The following is a 23,887-nucleotide window of genomic DNA, read 5'->3' on the forward strand; positions in this document are numbered from 1 at the left end:
TTACAATAGGGAGAAGAGATCTGGGTTTTAATTCTGACTCTACCATTAATTACCTAGCAGGGTAATCTTGGGAGTGTCTCTAATGTTACCCATGTATCTTCATTTGTAAACGGTTAAGGCACTGTTTAAAGAATATAATATTCAAAAATGTAATAAGTGTTTTAAATGTTTATATAATTTTCATATTAGTGATTCACATCCTTTATATTGTTTATGAAAAATCTTTTCTTTTGTATAGGGTGTTTATGGAAGAGAAGGAAATCTAGAAACTCTGATTTTAGGTCCAACATCACTACTAATATTTATGAGTTATGACAGGCTCATTGTAAGTACATATTGTTATATCTTAGGGTATATTCATACATGCACTATTAGCTAAAAACATGGACTATTTTTAAAAACTAATGTATTGTATGTGATCCATGCATAAAAGAACTTTATGGATTTAGAATGACTGAAGAGGGCTTCCCTGGTGGTGCAGTGGTTGAGAGTCCGCCTGCCGATGCAGGGGACACAGGTTCGTGCCCCGGTCCGGGAAGATCCCACATGCCGCGGAGCGGCTGGGCCCGTGAGCCATGGCCGCTGAGCCTGCGCGTCCGGAGCCTGTGCTCCGCGACGGGAGAGGCCACAGCGATGAGAGGCCTGCGTACCGCAAAAAATAAATAAATAAATAAATAGAATGACTGAAGAAATGATGGAAAATATTTATAGTGATTTTCCAAGTGGTGCATTGTGTTTGTGTGGGTTTTATTTTCATATTTTTTAAAATTTCTATAATTAATGTTATCTTTAAAGTAAGGAAAAGTAATTTTTTAAAAGAAAATTGTTTGATTAGAATTAACCAAAGTTGGATTCACTAATGCTCTTCATTCCACCTGTAAAACACAGGCTGCAGATGACCTGTCCAATCGCTGATAGACTATCCTCTAGGTAACCTGGGCTCTTCTGCTTTCTTCTTTTTTTTTTTTTTGGTACGCGGGCCCCTCACTGTTGTGGCTTCTCCCCGTTGCGGAGCACAGGCTCCTGGACGCGCAGGCTCAGCGGCCATGGCTCACGGGCCTAGCTGCTCCACGGCATGTGGGATCTTCCCAGACCGGGGTACGAACCCGTGTCCCCTGCATCGGCAAGCGGACTCTCAACCACTGCGCCACCAGGGAAGCCCTGCTCTCTTCTTGCTCCTTGACCTATGTTACTTACCAAAGTCAAAATCAGTTGTGCTTGTTTCTTTCCCTGTGAAAGCCAGTTGTTCTTGTCACTGTAATTACATAAATTAACATTATATAAAAATTGATGAGACAACTGTAAAATGTTATGATAAAAACTTAAAATGCTTACACTTTTAGATTGCTTTACAAGTGTTAACTTCTTTTTCTACTATGATGAAACTCAAACTGGAAATGTGAATGATGCATTATGGGTGTGGTTTGTGTAAAAAAGAAGATGAGGACCTTCAATCAGAAGACACCACTCAAATTCTTGGCCTCATCTCAAAAGATTGGTGACTAAACAATAAATTTGTATGTTTTAGATTAAAATACAATATTTAAGGTAAGTATTAATCACTTTTTAATGCTTCTTCACATTCACTGCTTTTCAGTGATGTAACCAACAACAGGTTCTACTCATCAGATAAGAGAATTTCTATTATAACTATTTATTTAGATGCCAGTGTATTCAGTAATCATTCTGTGGCTCCTTTCTTACTATGTCTTACACTTGAACCTCTAATGTTTTAATTCCTTTCAAGTCCTTCTTTAATTATCAACGAAGCATAGATATACCCTGAAGTATAATAACCTGAAAGAAAAGATCTTGAAGACAATTATCTCAGAAGTACCCCATCAACAATCTGCTTTTAATCTTGACTATTATTCTCATTACTGTTATTTTCAAGGGAATTCATTCTTGGTCAAATCAGTCCATTCACCCAACTTTGTTGCCCCATACAGAGCAAAGGATTATTACTCTAGTTGATAGTTTTGAATAGTAAAAGACATTTTTGTCTTGACCAAATTAAATGAAATGTTACTGTTTCTCAGAATGATTTATTAGAGAAGTGTACAGATTATGTCACTATTTTAAGTGCTTACTAATTCAACAAATATTCACTGACGGTTATGCACAAAACAGTGCAGTGTGCTTACACGTACATTTAAAAAAAAAAGAAAAAAGAGATCTTATCTCAGGAAGCTCTATATGCCTATTGTCCTAGCTTTAAGGAAGGTTTCTTTTGATGATTTTAAAACAAGAAATATGAAATAGACTATGTAAAAAGTGAAGTGAAATAGTAGAGCTAAAATATTCTCTGATGAAAGCATCTTTCCCTAAAAAATATGGGGGCATATGCATGAATTTTTTTTAATTGACAAGAAAAATAAGAAAATAAAAATGACAAGAGGAACTCTCAGGATTTAAGTTAAAGGTTATTGTTGTTTTAATCTGTAATCAATATCCTGAAAATTCTTCATGGTTTTCTGCTAAAACCTGTACGTTGAAACAATGCCTGACATATTTTCTCACTGCATGTCTTCAGCACTGCATGGCTGCTAATGACAGCATTTGCTCAGTCTTCCCTGCAGGAGATCTACAGCCTTTGGGGTGGAGAATTTTCTATAACAGCAGACCTGCCATAGCTGATCTGTCAGGGGGAGTCAGACAGGCATTCCGCTCCCCGAGGACAACAAGAAAACAAACAAAAATTAAGCAAAATGCAAATATTTTCATCAAAGGCACTCGGCAAATGATTCCCTAAGGAATCAAAAGCAGGGGCAGGAACGAATCACACTTCATTCACCGAAATCTTTACATTTCAGTACTCCAAACAGATAAATTAAACCATCTATTATGTCTTCTGATGTTCAGTTGCACTAACATATGAGCTGGAAATTTGGCCAACATTACATGCTTTCACACACGGCTCATATTCACCTTTCACCCTTTCTACAAATATTTATCAAGCTTCTCCAAAGCACAGTGCTGGGCTCTGGGGGAATGTAATGGTGAGCAGAAACTGACAAGGACTCTCCCCTACAAACCCCAGGGTCTAATGGGGATGGGGAAGCTGGCACAGAAAGTGCTTACACAAGCAAATGTGAAATTGCAGTGGAGACAAATTTGATGGTGAGCTATGTGATGCTTAGACTTCATGAAAGCCTGAAGGTCAAAGAGAACTTCTATAAAGAGGTTCTGAAGAATTCTTAGAAGTTAACTACTCAACAGGGGAAGGGAGGATGCACCAGGTAGAAGAACATCCATGTCTTAAAGGTATGGTGGCAGGAGAGGGTATGATCAGTTGAGAGACTGAAAGGAGGTCACTGTGGCTAAAGCAGAGAGTGCCAAGGAATTGCAGAATGCAGTGGGGCTAAAGAGCAGTGATGGAGCCAGATCATGAAAGACCTCATAGGCATGGTAAAGGGTTTTGACTCTATCCCGACACATATATAAAGTCAACGGAGTATTTCAGGTGTGTATGTGTGTACATGATGGTATGTGTTTGCGTGAGGTGTCATGCTATTTGAGTGGTGTGGCATGATGAAGTTTGCATTCATACTCTATACTTTAATCATTTCTTAATTTTACTGACAGACAGCAGTCCCTATTAACAGTTTCTTCATGTTGTAAGAATAATTGGAGTTGAATATAAAGTGGTTTTATATCTAGATTGTGGAAAACATAAATATGGCATCCTATATAAAGAAAGTATTGGGCTTCCCTGGTGGCACAGAGGTTGGGAGTCCACCTGCCAATGCAGAGGACACGGGTTCTGAGCCCTGGTCTGGGAGGATCCCACATGCCACGGAGCCGCTGGGCCCATGTGCCACAACTACTGGGACTGCGCTCTGGAACCTGCAAGCCACAACTACTGAAGCCTGTGCACCTGGAGCCTGTGCTCTGCAACAAGAGAAGCCACCGCAATGAGAAGCCCGTGCACTGCAAAGAAGAGTGGCCCCCGCTCACCACAACTAGAGAGAGCCCGCGCACAGTAATGAAGACCCCATGCAGCCAAAAAATAAAATAAATTTATTTTTAAAAAAGTATTAAAACCGTATATATAAAAACACAATCACAAGTTTTGCATGTTTTCATTTGTAATGTAAGGCAACTGAATGGCATTTTAAAACATATGATTTGCATTCAAAAATAGTATAGTTTGCTATTCTTGACATGAAGAAAATCAAGAGAAAGCTCATTCTGACTAAAACCAATTAAATATTTGAATAATCATCTTTAAGCATACACACTGTTGTTCCTGAGAAAAATAAAGAATAAAATATTATGTAACCACCAGTATTAGTTACATTCAAAGATGAAGTATTGCTTTTTTAGGAAACTTGGGATATAGTAAAATGTACGAGGTTGGGAATATGAAAAATCCGAATATACTCTAAGTATAGTATATTAAATAATAATATACCGAATAACAAATAACGATAACAATAACAATAATAACTTGCTGTTAGGAGTGACTTTAGCAATAAAGAGAACCCAGCTCATAGAATATTATCTTTTCTTGTCGTTTTAGTAATATAGTAACATGACCAATATTATTCATGTCACGGAATTCTAGTTTTTAATTGATTGGGTGCCCACGATGGGCCGGGTGCTTTAAACGTTTCCACATCGAATCTTTGTGAGCTAGTTGTTTGCAGTAGGGACCCTCCTAGAGCTTGAAGCCCAGGCCTGCTGAAGCCTGATCATGGGTAATAGAACCTCGCTTCATCCCACCTCCATGTAAACACTCAGGAAGGTGCTAATTTTGTTTTGTGCTAGTTATTTGCACCTAGTCAGGAGGCAGGCATATAGCCAGAGTCCCCAGGACAGCCTGACTGATACCAGTAATAGGGTATTAAAACACTCTTGAAAATGGCAAAGCAAGTTTCTCCCAGCTAGCAGGATCCTCACTCCACCCAGGCAGCACACCCGAAGCTGCATAATCTCATTGGAATGTGGGGCAGTACGAGAAGCCATCCTGGTCTCTGAAACCTCACTGTGTAAACCCTTGCTTTCCGTAACTATTCTCTGTTTTTCCCGTTGCTGTAAATTTCCTTTCCATTTGCCACTAAAACCTTGTGTCTCTCTGTCAATCACATTACCATTCCATTGTGACAACATAGAAATTTTCATACTCACTTTAGAAATGAAGACACAGAGGCTCTGAGCATTACAGTAACTCATCCAAATTAACGAGCGACAGTGTTGAGGTCCTGATAACACAGCTGTGGTCTTTGCAGATATATCTGTTAAAAAAGGTCAGGGAAGCTGATGGAACAGTTATAGGATAAGCATTGTGAATAAAAGAAGAAATCAGTTTCATAAATGTGTACCTGTGACACTGAGTGGAGAAAATTTCAATTGTTTCTTTTCATGTTGCATATAAAAACCATATGATCTCATGAATATGTTTATTTTACCATCAAACTAAGTTCTATGAATATGGGAAATATGTCTATGTCATTCATCTGTGTAAGGCCAGTATCAAGCAAAGAGCCATGCACGTCATAGTCATGTAATATGTACTTAAATTCTTAAATTTTCAAAATGTATTTGACCTGAAATATTTCATTATTTAATTCAGGTGTAAAGATGTAGTTTGTCATTTGGAGGATATATTAAATGTGATGTTTCTGTGAGGGTGATTTTGGACGAGATTTCCATGTAAATTGGTGAACTTTGAGTAAAGCAGACTGTCCTCCATACACTGGGTGGGCCTCATCCAATCAGTTGAAGGTCTGAATAGAACCAAAGACTGACCTCCCCCAAGCAAGAGGGAATTTTGCTGCAGACTTCAACTCCAACTGGTGGACCATGCTGGTAGCTAATTAGTGTGCTCGTGTCTGCTCCCTCATGTACTCCAGCAGAACATCTATTAGGAAGTATTCTAAGGAGATAAAGCAACTGCTTACAATGCTTGGAGTGTGACATTTACATTGAGTTTGAGCTAGATTTTATCGAGTATGGAATGAAAAAAAGGTAAGTTCAATCAATGTCGTCCACCCACAGTGGTGGAAAAACCTGTCCAAACTAAATTTTCATCTCCATGAGGTCAGAGGCTGTGACTGTTTTTTGCCAACTACTTATATCCCTGAAGCTCAGTGCCAAGCCTGACACTTAGTGGGCACTGAAAAAATATTTACTAAATGAATGAATACATGAGTGAAGGTTGCTGTGTCCACCAGGTTTCCAACAGGCTACCTATGACACAGTTGAACTAGGATAATTTGAGGAGGGTTTATTTATCAAAAATCTAATTAAAAGGGGAAGTGAAAGGACAGGGCAGAAACCCAAGCTAAAGAGATGGTGGGAAGTAAAATTACCAAAACTCAGAAAGAAAGAGTGGGTCAGCCGGCACAGAGCAGTGACCTTCTTCCTGCATCCTCCCAGAATTCCCATTTGCTAAACCTGACTTGAGGGACCAGGATCTCTGTTGACTTCGTTCAGGCAGGTTAGCCTCAAGGGGGTGTGACCAGCGGAGAGGAGGGTGGAGTGTGGGTCCTGAAGAGCAAACAGAGACACTGCATTGTTGTCTTAACGGAAGGACTGCACTGCCCTCCTGAACAGATATCCGATTAACAACACAAGTGCAGTGTGCACGCTCACACACTCACGTGCGTGTGCACACCCACACATTGCACAGAGCCTTCTTTTAATTACTGTGGTTTGATTGCTGTTTTAAAAGAAACATGGAGGGCTTCCCTGGTGGCCCAGTGGTTGAGAGTCCGCCTGCCGATGCAGGGGACACGGATTCGTGCCCTGGTCCGGGAAGATCCCACATGCCACGGAGCGGCTGGGCCCGTGAGCCATGGCCGCTGAGCCTGCACGTCCGGAGCCTGTGCTCCGCAACGGGAGAGGCCACAACAGTGAGAGGCCCGCGTACAGCAAAGAAATAAAAAATGAAAGAAACGTGGAAACAATTTACCTTATTTTGAAATTAGAACAGGAAACACAATCTTATTCATTTATTTTTAAACTATAGGTCCATTTTACATTGTCCTCAGTGAAGAAACAAGAAAGGAGATAGACAAAGGGAAAGGGAGAGAAAAAAATAGAAAAGGCAGAGAGACAAACTAAGAAACAGATCAAGAAAGATGGTAAAGGAGACTCATGGATCAGGGGACCTCGAGGAAAGAACAGTGTGGGCCTAAGGAGAGATGGTCAGGGCGGGGGAGTGAGCCAGGGAAAGAGGTGGGGGGGGGGAGAAGGGGAGGGGCCGTAAGACATAGCCTTGGACCCAGGAAATAAATGGGTCAGTTGTTAGGAGATGTGCACAAGTGTAGGACTGCAGGCAAAGCTGTAGCCTTTTTTGTTTTTGCGGTACGCGGGCCTCTCACTATTGCGGCCTCAGCCGCTCCACGGCATGTGGGATCTTCCCGGACCGGGGCACGAACCCGCGTTCCCTGCGTCGGCAGGCGGACTCTCAACCACTGAGCCACCAGGGAGGCCCAAAGCTGTAGCCTTTTAAACTTGAAAAGATGTTGGGGAAAAGTGCTTTGTAAAATTTATGTATTAGTTTCTGGAAAAAAATATCCTTGAGATTTTGACTTAAGTACTTAAGTCGAAGTAATTCATTCAATTTGGAAGTGAAACAAAACGTACTTCCATGGGACGAAAATAATTCTTACATAATTTTTTTTCCTTTTAACTCAAGTAACTTGGACGTAACTTTGCCAGGAAAAAATAGAAGAGCAATATTACCCACAAATTGTTTTTCTCCTTCCTTTCTTACCCATTACTTCCTGTTTCACCATATTGCCTTACTGGCCACGTGTGTGTATCTATATCTATCTAAATCTCTCATACAGGCATTAGTTTCTTTATACCTATATAAATATAGATACATATATATGTTTTTATTTGTTCTAATAAATACCATATAAGTGTGAATAATTTTAACTCCTCAGATGACTTTTCCACCTGCAATGCCCCATCCTGCACATTTGACAACTCTGTAGCCTGAGACTCAGAACTGGAAATAAACATCACAGTGATACAGCTAATTAATGGTAAACCCAGGACCCAGGGCTCCTCACCTTCCTGCTTTTTCCTCTAGGGCGCAAACTGCCTCCCTAGCTAAAGATTTTAGCTGGAGGTCAATTTGCCAATAAATGCCTTTTCATTCCATTTTACTTACTTTTCTTTGAAAACATACATAACCCTTCAATTATTTTCTGAATGTTAGAAACCTATTGAAAGATGTATCATTTCAACATGATAACCTATGTTTATAGATGTTTTTTTCATTTATTTCTGAGAACAAATTTAATATGAACTATTTAACTCATCCTGTCACAATTAAGTGTCAACCCTGTTTTTACTTTCAGCCTATTGCTGAAACTAAGAAATGCCCACTGATTTGCTAAAATCAAGAACATAGTGTTCTTTGGGCATTAATAACAGTGACTGGGATAAAAGGATGAGCATCTCAAAGCCCCTATAATGTAGAGTTACATAAAACTAACTCAGAGGACAGGATTAAAGGTAACAGTTCAGTTAAAAATAGACCTAAAAGTTATTGGTATAGTCACTCACTCTTAAGGCTGGGAGTATGCGAATATCCCTCTCATTGTTAACTAAAATAAATAAATGTTTCCATGCTATCAATACTACTTTAAGAAATGAGGCTCATGACAATCACAGTGCAATTTAAAGGAGGATTAAAATAATGGGGGAGAATTCTAACTGTTGAGTTCCCAAAACATAGAGCCAGAACCATTCTTTAAAGGGCAAAGATAGTTCAAAGCTTCAACCCTCCAGAGATCATGAACTTTAATGTTGTATTTCAAACTGTTAAAGGACATGTGAAGGAAGGGATCCAAAATTCAATGTCTACTGCATTTTCAGAGCTGTGAATTCCTCCACCTTCTAGAACCCTACTCAGGAGTAAATGCTGCCCTAATTACCTAGGGAAATCTAGTCAGAAAGCATTCATCAAGTTAGTATAGGTTGCCTCCAGAACTCTTAAGATTGCTGGCTGGGAATGCACTTGGATGCACTTACTGGGTTGAAACCCTCCTTTTTTAAGTTCTGAGTGGACACTGTAACTTCAGTATTCCTCCAAAGCTATTTGGAATCTCTGAGAACCTCAACAGAACTGAGAAAGGTCCTCCCGCCCGGAGCTATGATAGGTCTAATTTAGTTTCTCAAGGTCTCCAGTAGGACTCCGCCAAGATGCTGCTTGAACTTGTGCGGTGTTTCCTCTGACTGGGCTGGCTTCTCACACCTGATTTGCTCCTGGAGGATTAAACCAAAATACTGTGGGGAAGAGCGCCCTCTCCTGCCTTACAGTAGGAAATGCACTGCGTCGGATTGCCAGGGTGGATCAATTTACCGCGTCCCGCTGCCAAACTGTTGAATTTGATCGCATGAGGTTTGCGTCTTAGTTTGGCTAGATCTTTTTTATATTTATAGTCCTTGATTTGGAAATCCAAGTTTTATGTATAAACAAATGCATAATTAAAACATCCACTATATAAACAAAATGTATAATTTGCACACTGGCTACAGATTTTCTTCAGAAAAACAACAATTATTTCATATGAGGTTTTGGAATTAATAGAAATCTGTTCAGTTGTGACTTATGTGCAATTCCAATCTGAGATTGTTACAGAGGAGATTGTGACAGTTAATCAACATGCAAATGACATGTTTATGGATGAGTTAAAATGAATTCTGACAGATGTACTAGTGCCAAATATTAAAATTTAAAGCCTTAATCTTGTAGTGAAAATGACACAAACCACAGAAAGATCTGCTTACCTGTAGACATACTGAAGATGAAGAGAGTTTAATTAATACGTGTCAGATAATTTTTCATTTATTGATAATAGGTGAAATATACAGTATAAATACTCAAAATGCTGGAAGTAAGAAAACACTCTAGTATTCAAAAACCTCACTTGCCACTTCCGTCACAATTCATTGTTATAAGATTCACTCCAGTAAATAGAGGTTTTGGGCTTGTCTGCAGAATTAAAGTGACTATATTTAAGTGACCATTCTGTGACAGAATTATTTTTTTCATTTCATAAATATTTGAAAATGTACTACTGTTTCTGAATCTTAATCACGAAAGTTCAACTTTCATTAGGAACATTACAAGATTCTGAATAAAAGAAAGGAATTGTTCTGGGAAAGTATGAGATTAAAAGATAAACACAAAAGTAATTAATGTTCACTAGTGTCACTCATCTGTTCTTTATTTAATTCTCATCACTTGTGGAAGATCCTCAAATTAATATGAATTAACACTGAGTACTCTATAAATATTAGCTGCTATTATGTACTAGGCACTGGCTCATTTTTTACTTTTTTTTTTTTTTTTGCGGTACGCGGGCCTCTCACTGTTGTGGCCTCTCCCGTTGCAGAGCACAGGCTCCGGACGTGCAGGCTCAGCGGCCATGGCTCACGGGCCCAGCCGCTTCGCGGCATGTGGGATCTTCCCGGACCGGGGCACGAACCCGCGTTCCCTGCATCGGCAGGCAGACTCTCAACCACTGCGCCACCAGGGAAGCCCACTATTCCATATTAAAGTGCACTAATGAAGGGTTTATTTCTTTCTTTTCCTTCCTTTTTGGTTAAATTATCCATTGGTCATTTTAATGGCAATGTCCATAGCGGGAGTTAGACGTGCGGAAATGCTGCCATCGTAAATCTAAGTCTCTTTTGAGAGGACCATCCTCATACATTTTTAATGAAGGTAAACTTTAAACCCTTCAAAACTAACAAATGTCTGTGGGAAATCATCCAAGTAATTACATTTTTGCATATTTGCAAACTTAGAGTATATCTGAAAATACTTTTAAGTACATTGTACAAATGAGAGAATCAGATTGTAAATGTTTTGTTTTCAAATAAATGGATCGAATGTTTTTGTCTGACATGTAATTATGTATCACAGACTAAAATCTTATGGGGCCTGCTTATTTAGGGATCCAAACATAGTGGGTCCTCAATACCTGTTTTTGCAGAGTCTATGAAAGAGTAGGAAAAATTTTTTTTCCTTTATTTATTCAAATTACATATTATTTAAAAGATTCTTTTTAAAAAATCAGTTTAAAGAATTTTAAGAAGGAATTCAAATCCTATAAAAAAGAAAAAATTCTAAGCAAATATTATTTTTGAAAGTTTGTTTCACTGCCCATCGGAAGGTTACTGTTCACTTCCTATCCATTTTGTTCCAGGCTACTAAGAAAAAAACACCTAAATTCCCTGTGGATGGATAATCAGTAAGTTCCCCCAAAGGCTGGGAATCATGTTGTTTGGAGACATGCATAAACATTGTCACAACTAATCCAAAAGCCACGGACACACACTTACTGACTACAATTCCTTTCCTTCCTCAGCATTTCCATTTCTCATCTTTCCTCTGAATTCTTTTCCTCTTTTAATTTTCTGTTCCTCTACCTCTATATGTTTTTTGGTTTATCAGTTTTTTTCTTCAGGCAGTCTCTTAGTTTTTCCAGCATCTTCACTGTGTGTGTTTCTCCTAGTCTTCTTTCCTTTTGTATTATCTGACATTTATCCTTTTGTTCTCTTTTTGCTCATGATATTACCTGCCATTTCTATCTTTTTAAAATGTTATTGAAATACAGTTGACATACAATATTATGTTAGTTTCAAGCGTACTACACAGTGATTTGACATTTGCATGCATTATGAAATGATCACCACGATAAGTCTAATAACCATCTGCCCCTATACAAAGTTATAATATTATTGACCATATTCCTTCTGCTGGATACTCCATCCCCATGGCTTAATTATTTTATAACTGGAGGTTTATACCTCTAAAGGTATAAACCCTTCCCCTTCCCCTCTTTTGCTCCTTCCCAGCCACCTCTCCTCTGGCAACCACCCTTTTATTTTCTGTATCCATGAGTCTGTTTTCCTTTTAGTTTGTTTGTTTTGTGTTTTAGATTCCACGTATAAGTGATATCATACAGTACTTGTCTTTCTCTGTCCTATTTATTTCACTTAGTATAATACCTTCTAGATCCATCTATGTTTTCACAAATGGCAAGACTTCGCATATTTTTAGTGACTGAGTAATATTCCATTGTGTGTGTGTGACATACACACACACACACACACACCGCATCTTCTTTGTTCATTCATCTATCAACGGACACTTAGGTTGCTTCCACATCTTGGCTCTTGTAAATAAAGCTGCAGTGAACAAAGGGGTGCAGATATCTTTTGTGAAAAGGTGAAACTGCTGGATCGTATGGCAGTTCTAGTTCTAAGTTTTTTGAGGAGACTCTGTATTGTTTTCCATAGTGACTGCACCAATTTACATTCCCACTAACAGTGCAGGAATGCCCCTTTTCTCCATATTCTCGCCAACACTTGTTTGTTGTCTGTTTTGATAATAGCCATTCTGATAGGTATGAGATGACATATCACTGTGGTTTTGATTTGCATTTCCCTGATGATCAGTGTTGAGCATCTTTTCATGTGTCTGTTCGCCATTTCTATCTTCTTTCCTTATCGTTCATACTACCCATTTTCTCCTTCATAACCACAACCACTCCCTTTATCTCTCTCTTTTTTCCCACAAAGATGAAGCAGTACTATCATTTTACTTTACGTCCCATGTTAAGTTTAATTTTCACTCTAGTTTCTTCTGCTTTTATAGCACTTTTTCCTTTCCAAGGAATAAACATTAAATTCAAAGATAAGATTCAAATTTATTATTTACTTTCATATTAATTATGATTAGCATATTTTCTCCTGTTTAATAAAAGAAGGATATTTTACTGAATCATATAAAATGCACTCAATTTAGATCTCTGTCTAGATCAGATCTCTCAATCACTTGTTGATGAGAGGCAATTTTTTCTCCATGATAATATAAAATGCACTCTTTCTGTGAGGCACATTTCATGTTTCCTTGACACAAGCCAGCCTTTTCTTTTTTTTTTTTTTAATTTTATATTGGAGTATAGTTGAATTACAAGGCTGTGAGGCCAGCCTTTTCTTACCACCATTGTCTTAGTCCCTGATCATACCTCCACACTCATCAAAGACTAGATTTCTGCCTTATCCTGAGTGCATTGGGTAGCTATGCCACACCCCGCTCATATCACTCCCAGTAGTGTTTACCATCCACCTCTGAGGAGGTCCTCGTATGTTTTCTCTCTCAGAAGTTGACTTCCTGCTGCTCAACGGTGAACTCAAAGGCTTTCAAGTTAGGTACCCTGAATGGTCCTCCTACTGAAACAACAGAAATACTAGACACAACATCAAAAACTCTTTTAAAAAGCCTAGCAGATCTGGCCCCAAATTGAGGAATAGAGAGTCCAAATCTGAAGTGAAAGCAAGAACGGTGGGAGGTAAGTGACAAAATTAGTTTTGTTATCAGTGGTTTCTGACAACCCCATGGCAGGACGGGGGTATAAGCAGGCAGGAGGTAAAGGCTAAAGTCTGAAAACAGCTTGGACCCCAGCACACGCAACCCTCAGAGTAAAGGTGGATGAGAATTAAATCCTCTCTTTAGAAGAGAATAACAAGGAAGTTTGTCTGTCTAGAACCTGATGCCTCTGAGGATTTATAATCATTAGTAAGCCTTCACCTGAGCTTCAGCCCCAATCATCACCACTTTGATTGTCTGAAGAAAGTTTGAGTGGAAATTTTAATCGAAGGTAGTCCTGGCTTTAATTTTTAGAAAAGAGAACTTTAAGAAACTGAAAACACAAACATTAAAGTTAGGAAACCTAGTGAAAAGATTATACGGCAGATTTGCATAGCTGAAGAGAGAATGATCAAGTCTGCAGGGAAAAGAAATCCAGAAAGTGAAAGCAAGAGTAGGTAGAGGGTAAGACGAAAAGGAATATGCAGCCATTCAAATTCCAAAAAGGATATCAGAGATATTTGAAGAGATGATGGCTAAAGATTTTACAGAACTGCTAAAGGACATTAATATTTAGATTCAAAACTCATTGAATCCCAAGCAGAAAATGCTAAGTAAATTCACACCTCAAAACATTATAATCACATTGCAGAAACCCCTAAAGGCAAAGACAAGACAATAAGACACACTTTTTGCTCTCAGTGATCTCACAGTCTGGACACATGTAAAAGGCTCTGCTTTCCCTATTTTACAGCAGTTACTGTTGGAATAAGAGGCCCTCATGACGATCGCTTCTATAAATACTATTTTTCCCTTCTAACCCACTTTCATTTCTCCCATACCCCATCAACAGGAAGAGTGACTTCTGCAGACATGATTTCATTCTGGCTCCAGTGAAGTCCTGAGAGTCCAGAATCTCAAACACAGCAACTGATCTAGAACAACGTAGAGAACGACCATCTCTCCTCTCAGTACTGCTCTTCGTGACTCTCTAACTCCTCACACGCTCAACCTTTAGAGCTTATCTGTTTATCTATATCTCTATCTCTATCTCTATAAGTACAATACTGATTTTGTACACTTAGCTGACCTCTCAGACAATGACTCATTTTTTTTCTCTCCTGGACCCAAAGGATCATCATTTCTATGAGTCAAACACTAAACACAAAAACTGTACAGGTAGAATGACCATCACCTCCCCTACACACACACACACACACACACACACACACACACACACACACACACACACACACACGACACCTGCTTGCACACATTTCCAAGGAGCTGTAAATGTTAGAAAAGGGGAAGCCATTAGAGTAGGACACCAGGAGATCTGGGATTCGAAGGGATGAGACAGTTGTGAGAGAGCAGAGGCTAGCTGGGGTTGAAGTGTCAAGATGTAACTAGGAAATAGCAGCTACTGCGCTCATCAACTTCTGTCCACGAGATCTGGCACGCAAGGGAAGAATGTTACTGAAGGAAAGTTTTCTCTGCTTGTTTCTCCTGAGAAATACAGGCTGGCTCACTTACCATGATGTCATCTGGTCTATGCTAGCCTCTACGCCTCCTTCCCTCTGTCACCTCCTAACTTCCTGGTAACTCCCTCTCATTCACTGAAGCGTTTATGCCTGATTCATGATTTTCATCACAGCCTCAATTTTCACTTAAAAAGAATTTCTTTTTTAGTGTGGGAATCTCATCCAGTGCCGTGCCTACTGCCTCTCCAGTGATCTTCACATCCCTCACCTTCAGTCACACGCTCCCAATGCCACATCCTGGGCTTTATCATCACCTGACAATTCTCCACCTCTGAAACCTTAACCTCAAAGTCCTACCCTGTGTACAAACTGTTTCTCTTCCAGCTCTCTCACTGTGTTACTTCCCTTAACACTGTTTTACTTCACAGTGATTTCAGTTCTACTGAAATCACTTCTACGAACTCCTATTGATATCCACGTCGTTGATAACTCAGTTTAGATTCCAGGGACCCTTGTCTTATATTGCAAGTCCTGCAATTCTGCCATTTAAATTTTCAGGAATCTGTACTCTTCTATCCCCTTGTCATCACCCTAGTTCAAGTTACCATTACCTCTCATGTGGATTACCTAACAATATCCACACTGACCTTCCTGACCCCGGTCCTTCCAAATTTACTTCCAGTCCATTCTCTGTACTGCAGCCAGAGTGATCTTTCTACAGTACAAGTCTGACCATGCCATTCTGCCCTTAAAACACTGTAATCACTCTGGTCATTACAACAAGTTCCTGATATCACTTAAACATTTCCCATGATCTGGCATCTACTCTCTCTCTCTCTCTCTCTCTCACTAATTAACCTTCTTGCTTTACCTAACCTCTTATTTCAGATAGCCTGAGTTTTGGGGGGGTTACTAAATTTTCTATGCTCTCTCTACCTCTAGGGTTTACACATACTGGTTCCCCTTCCTGGAACATTCTTCTGTACTCCTCCTCTTTCCCCATTAATCTTAATCATTCTTTAAGTCTCAACTTAAAGATGACATCTCTCAGGAAGCTTTCTCTGACATCCCAAGTCTGAATTACGTACACTTTCCTATGTGCTTGTACTTCCCTATCATGGTACTTAACACAGTATCGCATAACTGTCTCTAATTGTGGGCATCCCTGATTGGACTGAGAGATGTGAGGTTGGAGACAGTATCCCAACTGCCTAGCACAGAGTCTGAAACACATTAGCTACTCAATAAATACTGAGTGGTGGGACAAAATCCCAACTCAGAGAGTCAGATGTAGAAAAATTAAATTAAGTAGACATAACCCTAAATCAGGATATTAAATTAAGAACCTAGAGGATTCCTATGAGATTATATACCTGGACATACGGAAACGTATCTGCCATCCTAGAAGGCTACTAGAAAAAAAAATCAGTATTTCCAAAATGATTATAAAATTTTCTTTGTATTACATTAAATACGCATTTATGATCCAAAAATTCCACTTTTTAAAAAATCCAGGTTGAGATTTGTACATGCAATCTCCACACTTAGCCCATGCACATTACCACTATAAATTATTTTCCTGATTTTAGATCAGCATATTTTCTGAAGAGTTTCCTTTTTGGCCTCAATGTGATGGAAAGCGACATCTCGAGGCACAAGAAACAGGCATATATTCAACCCCTCATGATTTGCCTTATTACACACTGCTGACCCCATTGGACCAGCATTTCTGACAGATTGTCATCTTCCACACAGCTCTGACTTTATATAAATACAGAAAGTGCAACAGACTTGTGTCCTTAAAACCTCAAGGCCAAACTTGCTCAGGCCACAAATGTGAGAGTCGACAGAGAATACTGATATACCCCCGCAGGTCTCCCTTTCCTGTAAAAATGGAAGTGTCAGATTATGATAATTCTGTCTCCATCAAATGCCTATAAAAGGCAGAAAAGTTGAGGGGAGATAAAAGTTAGCAAGAGGTATGTAAGAATAAAAGAGGAAATAGCAAGCTGTTAAACTCTCCAAGGCTTTCATAACTGCTGTCATTTTGATAACATAGTTGTTGCAGACCATTAGGCCATAGCCAGCTTCTTCCAGCTGACAAGTCTGAGGTTCCTGATGCTCTGACAATTGAGTGATGTGTCTGTAGAAGGAGCAAATAGCCTTGTGAGAGGCTTTGTGCTTTCATAACCACGGGAAAGGTGGTAAGGTCTATCTACACCAGTAGTCTCGATCATGGATGAACAACATAATTAGCGGGGGTGGGGGGGGATGGGCAGGGGTTGTTATCAAATATAAATTCCTGAATCCCACTCCCAATATTCTGATCCACCAGATCTATTCTTTTTCATTTTATTTGTATTTTTTCTTATGTTTTATTAAAATTTTTTTTGTTCGTTTTGTTTGTTTTTTTTTTGCGGTACGTGGGCCTCTCACTGTTGTGGCCTCTCCTGTTGCGGAGCACAGGCTCCGGACGCGCAGGCTCATTGGCCATGGTTCACGGGCCCAGCCGCTCCGCGGCATGTGGGATCTTCCCAGACCGGGGCACGAACCCGTGTCCCCTGCATCAGCAGGCGGACTCTCAACCACTGCGCTACCAGGGAAGCCCTATTAAAGTTTTATATAGAATAAAAAGCATGATCTCTTTCCCTCTTTTGGGTTAGTTAATACTAGATTCCATTTTAATTTTTTTTGGCTTTTAGCTACACCTCTTTGCTGATTTTTTAGAAGTAATTTATATATAATTATCATAAGCATCTTTAATTTATTACCATCTATTTAGAGTTAATATTTTTCCACTCGATCTAAAATGCTAGAGCCTAATAACAGCATGATCCTATCTACCCCATCTTCTGTGCTATTGTTAACATATTTCAAATTTACATACATTATAAACCCTACAATACAACCTTACATATAATATTTGCATTAAAAGGCAATGGTCTTTTTAAAAAGTTAAGAGAAAAAAAAAAGATATTCTTTTACATGTACCTGCTTATTTATTTTTCCTTCTGCTTTCCAATCCTTCCTGAAGATCTGAATTCCCCAGTCATTATTTTCCCTCAACCTGAAGAAAGTCCTCCAGCATTTCTTGTAGTACAAGTCTGCTGGTGGTAAATTACTAACTTTTATTTATTTGAAAATTCTTCGTTTTGCCTTTCTTTTTGAAACATATTCTTTCCGGAGATTGAATTCTGAGAGAATTTTCTTTCAGCACTTTAAAGATTTTGTTCCATTATCTTCTGGCCTTCATTGTTTTTGATGAGAAGTCAGTCATGTTTGAATCACTGTTTCCCTGTATATAAGATTTCACTACACACACACACATGCTCTGGTTGCATTCAAGATGCTCTCATTACTTTTTATTATCCGTCAGATTATGATATGTACACTTATGATTTTCTATGTATTAATCCTACTCGGGATTCTCTGAGATTTTAAACCTGAAATTTATGTTTTTCACTAAATTTGGGAAATTTCAGACATATTTTTAGTATAGATTCTTTCCCATTTTCTTTTTTTCTTGTTAGCTGGGGATTCCAGTATACATACATTTGACAGCCTTTTAAGCAGCTCCAGATTCTGTCCCTTGACAACTCAACCCCGCAATACTTCAGCTCTCTGCTTGAGTTTTTGCTACCCTATACTATGCAAAGTTGGGTGGAAAAGAAGGGCAAATGCGTAAGTTCCCTTATGTCAAGGCATGAATTCTACTTCTGGTCATTCTCCAGTGGCTTCATTTTTCCATTAAGATTTTGTCACTTCTAAGTATGTGAAGTGATGGATGTTAACTAAATTTATTGTGGTAATCATTTCACAGTATCTACATGTATCAAATCATTACGTTGTACACCTTAAACCTATATAATGTTCTAAGTCAATTATATCTTCAAAATGCTGGAAAAATGTTTTTTAATTATTTGTGGATTGATATTGGGATATATTTGAGGGAGTAGGAAGAAATCAAGCAGAAAATATTTGAGGTCAAGGCACCTTGTATATAATGGATGTCTATACCAAATCTTTTCCTGATAATCAGGCTTCAGCAGGGCTATCCCATGCCCCTGTTGTTAATATTGCCAATGTGGTAACAATTTCAGTTTCTTTGCGATTTATAAAATTACTCTTGTATAGCAGTGCAACTGCCGTGATTCACTGACTTTTTTCTTTGATCTCCAAATTTTAAGTTGCTAACTCTCAGCATCATTTAACTAGTCTCTATTTTCACTTTAATTAGCTCAATAGCTTCATGTGTCACATGTAAGTAAAATTATGAATAAAAGAACCACTACAAAGAGAATAAATAAATAAATTTCTTCATTATGGAGATCGTTTATACTACCCTATAGTCTAAAAGTATTCCCCATGGCTATTGCTAAAGCAAAGTGGCAATGTAATGCTTTTGCCAAAAATAAGCGATGGAAAAATAGAGCACTTTCCACGTGACTTGGTTTGTTCGACAGGATGCATTATTGAGTCAATGAGACCGTTGTCATTGATTTAAGCCCCAGAGGAGCTCTGACATCACCACTGCATGGCTTCCTTTGGCTGTCCCACAGGATGAGAACAGTGAGAGCAAGGGACTGACAAGAGAAATAGCCTGGGAAGTTCAATGCAAGTCCATCCCTACTTCTGAAAACAACTTGAATTGCCCTCTGTCCCTGCTCTGTCACACGTGCCCTTGTTCCTCTCAGTTCTGCTCTGGATCCTACATTTCCAAGCTTCAGTCACCATCAACAGAGTAGAGGGCAGAAGGAAGGGAGACTCCAAGGTACCCTTTTTCTGTCTTTGGTGGTGGCTACCATGACCTTCAAGGTTCCAGCTCCTTTCAGAAAAGTCCACCAGCTTCAGTCTTCATTCAGAAATTCAAGACCATGGGTTACGATCATACCTCCTACTCGTTTGTCCTTCAGCCTGCAAGTGGTGGGGGCTTTGGATTTACCAAGCTTTGGAGAGCCTCACAGTGCTCTAGGTAGCTTCTTAGCTTCTTCCATCACCTGATAACTCATTTTCTACATTAAATTCCTGATTTTAAATACTGGTAATGGTTTCTCTAGTTTTTTTTGGGGGCTCTAAATAATTGTGCCCTGCTAACAGAGGTGCAGTAACACTGTTTTTTTAAAAATTTTTATTTGAAGAAAAGAGTTCCTTTTAAAATGTATCCATAAAAACCCATGTAGACATACACACACACCCCCCAAAGAGGAGATAAGATTTTTAAAGACATTCTAACTAAAATGTTGCTTAAGGTCAACATGCTTTGCTCACACTGAATTCTTTAACTAGCTGTATACAGAATGTATACAAGGAAGGAAACTGTAAGACTGCAAGTACTGTATGTGGTAGACGGAATAGACCCAGATCAAAAACAGGAAGATGATCCATAGATTCAAGCAGCTCAAATATAAATTTTAGATTTATGGCCAAATGGATTATCCTAATCATTAAAGGAGATTAAAATTGCAAAAAAGCAGGACAGTTTTCTTGAGATCTGCATGCTGCTTATATTTGAATACAATTCTTACATGTTAAAATAGATATGTGGTTTATAATTAATTAAATACAAAGAATTTCCAGGGGCAAACTATACCATTTTAAGTGAATCAGTGAAGAGATACCAATGTTTAATTGCACAAACACAATCTTGGAGGAGACTGGAACTGCTGTTATGTAACATGGTCATCTTTTCCTAAAAGATGTCGTGTTTTGTTTGCCTAAATGGATTATGAAATTGTATATTATTAACATTTGTTTCTTTGTAGAGTCAATCACACTATGCCTCCTGCATAGAAGATGCTAAAAGATACAATATTACTACCTGATTCAATACATGAACTGATGTGGCCTGCCAGATATATGTTCCATAAATGTTCACCTAAAATTGCCAACAGAAACATTGCAGACAGTTCAGAATTGCAGTAAAACTATGTAAGTGCTTTCAATAGCTTTCAAGTTAACCTAAATCCCAAACTTGATGTTACAAATGGGAAGAGAAAAAACAAATAGTCTCCTAGACCCTCTCAAGCTTACTGATAAGAAATGATACAGACAAGAAAGCCTCATCTTTACTTATCTATATTTTTAACAAACGTGTAGCCTTGGTCAAAATATTAACTCTAAGAAGCACAGCTTTTTAAAAATTTCTAATTATACAAGTAAAGTCAACATTGCATTGGAGAAAGTCTAACACATCTTAAAAATCTCTTCCCATTTTCCCATTTTATTTATTTATTTATTTTTAAGTGGCCATACAGAACTTGAAAGTAGTCATATCAAGAACTGTTTTAGGAAGAGAGCAGAATTCATTACATGGAAAAGTCACGCAGCCTTATTTGAAGAGCCTCTCTTGGATCTTCAAAACCAGTGCATGAAAACTTGGCAGGACTTATATACATGGCCAAATGTAAAATAGCTAGCTAGTGGGAAGCAGCCACATAGCACAGGGAGATCAGCTCAGTGCTTTGTGTCCACCTAGAGGGGTGGGAGAGGGAGGGTGGGAGAGAGATGCAGGAGGGAGGAGATATGGGAACATATGTATATGTATAGCTGATGCGCTTTGTTACATAGCAGAAACTAACACACCATTGTAAAGCAATTATACTCCAATAAAGATGTTAAAAAAATAAAAGGAGGCGAAGAACTCAGAGCCCTGGCCCTCCTGGCTCACACTAACCCCATGGAGGCATCCTGAGTCTCTGGCCTGCTTCACGCCACCCTCAGGAGCAGCTGTAACATATTTATTTATCTTTAAGTACCCATCCTAAGCTGCAATGCAGAATGCATACAAAGGAAGGAGAGGGACTACAATTTTCTATAGAGACCTCCACTACCTTAATAATATGCATATCAAGGTACTATGGCTCTAAACACACACCACACTCCCCCTTTACCTCCCCCATAAACCCTTCACATTCTCCTAAGTATTATTACTCAAAAGTCTTGGACAAAGAGAAGCCAGAACATATTACAAGCCATTTTTGCTTCCTGCTCAGTCAATGTTTCTGAAGAAATGAAATGCAGAACTGATACCTACTTAAATTGTGGATGGGGGAGGGAAAAGATAAAGGAAAAACATAGAAAAAACAAATGATAATCTCAAAACATTATCTGCTCTCACTGATATTTAAGAAAACTCATGATTTGGGAATAATTAAACTTTGTTCCACCAGTTTGCTGAGTTGTTGTGATTAGTTCTGATATTTAGTTTCTCAGCACTTGGATTTGCTAATGTCATAAAGATTTTTGCAAATATTTAAATGTTGTGTTTTCTTTTCCTATATTTATACTACTGGTTCTGCTTCATAAGTTAATACATTGGCCATGATCTCCAGAACTTTAAGAAGCTATAGAATCATTATGCATACTTTTACTTTTCCTAAATGTAACAGAAGTGCTTCCTATAATTCTCTATTATTTTTGATGTTGACTATGTTTATGAAAAAGATATTCATTGTCATAAGAGACCAACAGAAAAGAATGGAAAGTTCAGTTATAGACAAAATACACAGGGTCTTGCTTTTTGTTTCTGTTTTTTTCACATGCTAGAGGTAACATTCTAATAAGCTGAGGAATTTGTAGTTTACCTCATGTCTTACACCAAAATAAATCCTAGGTAGATTTAAAAAGAAATAATTAGACTATAAAATTACTTGAATAAAATTATGGAATAAATATGTTGTTCTTAGAGGCCTAAACATTTTCTACGTATTATATAAAAACCAGAAAGAATAAGTGATTTTTAATAAATTTAACTTCATAATACATTATTTTGCATGACAAAATAAATAAAATAAAACCCCTAAGCAAAGTGACAAATGACAAATAGAAAACATGGATGAAGTTCAGCGCTATTGTTAAAAATAGAAATGTCCTGATAGAAAAGTGGGCACAATATATGACAAATGCATTTGAAAAGAATTTCAGCCTCACCATAAATCAAATACAAGTTAAAATGAACTTCTTTTAGGTCTTGAAAATTATAAAATTGTAAAATTTTGTAATATGACTGACATTGTTTGAATTCTAGTATGGCCACTTACTAGCTATGCAAAGTTGTTTAACATTTCTCTGCTTCAGTTTCTCTATCTGATGAAACCATTCCAGTCACACAGGGATCCATCCATCCTGTATGCCAGTATGTCATCTGTAATAAAGTGTTACTTTCCTTATGGCTGTCCTGTGAATTAAATTAACATATGTAAATACTTAGCACTGCGCCTGGCACAGTATAAGCATTCAATTAATGGCAGATAACTGAAAAGTCTAAAAGTATAAACTGATTAGGAGTGGGTGGATGCAGCTTCAAATAACAGAAAACAGAAAGAGAAGTTTAAGCAAACAGGGATTCGTCTTTCACACAGAACAGTTAATTCTTGAGATGGGAAGTTAGTTCAGCTTCTCAAAGATGCTATGCGGGGACTTTGGCTCTTTTTTAACGTCATACCCCACCGTCTTCAGTGGCAAGGCTTATGTACTCATACTTACTGCCACCTGATTGTAAAGGGATGCTGTGTATCTGGGTCTGCATTCCAGACAGGAGAAGAAGGAACAAAAGGCATAAAGGTGAGAATGCGGCGCCAGATCAATGTACCTCTTTTTATCAGGAAAGCAAACCCCTCACATAACAAACTTCTACTTATATAGCTCTGACCCACAAATGTATTACATGGTCATCACTAGCTGAAATGGATGGGTATTGGTTCAGCCAGCCAGTAGTGTTTGCCATAAACAGTATTGATGGAAAAAAAACCCACAAAAAACATTAACAAAGACATTTAGCAGTGGCTTTAACCCTTACACTCCTATTGAAAGTCTTCATTGCTTTGTAACAATAAAACTAATTATTAAAAAAAAAAAAAGAATTCTGATACTTACATTTCTCTCTCCACTCCTCTTTAACTCTCTAACCCAACACATATCCCTAAAGAAGAAAAAGGACGAGGAAGATATAGGATTACTAGTATCTGACATTTCAAAATCATTTTGGCACCTGAAAACATCCATAAATTTCAGTCTCTATTGCCTGTAGAGTATTAGTGACATTTTTTGTATTTGTGAGGTA

At 38.3% G+C, this 23,887-nt stretch overlaps 1 long non-coding RNA gene across 1 annotated transcript in view; it reads right to left on the reverse strand.

The window, feature by feature from the left end:
- Positions 1-1,076: 1,076 nt before the first annotated feature.
- The window catches only part of LOC137229260 (uncharacterized), a 33,663-nt gene continuing 10,852 nt past the window's right edge, over positions 1,077-23,887 (reverse strand). The window contains exon 3 of the long non-coding RNA XR_010945611.1: positions 1,077-23,746. This is a non-coding gene — a long non-coding RNA (uncharacterized lncRNA). The remainder of the gene's footprint in view (positions 23,747-23,887) is intronic.

This window comes from Pseudorca crassidens, chromosome 8 (genome assembly GCF_039906515.1).
Source record: "Pseudorca crassidens isolate mPseCra1 chromosome 8, mPseCra1.hap1, whole genome shotgun sequence".
NCBI classification, from domain to species: domain Eukaryota; kingdom Metazoa; phylum Chordata; class Mammalia; order Artiodactyla; family Delphinidae; genus Pseudorca; species Pseudorca crassidens.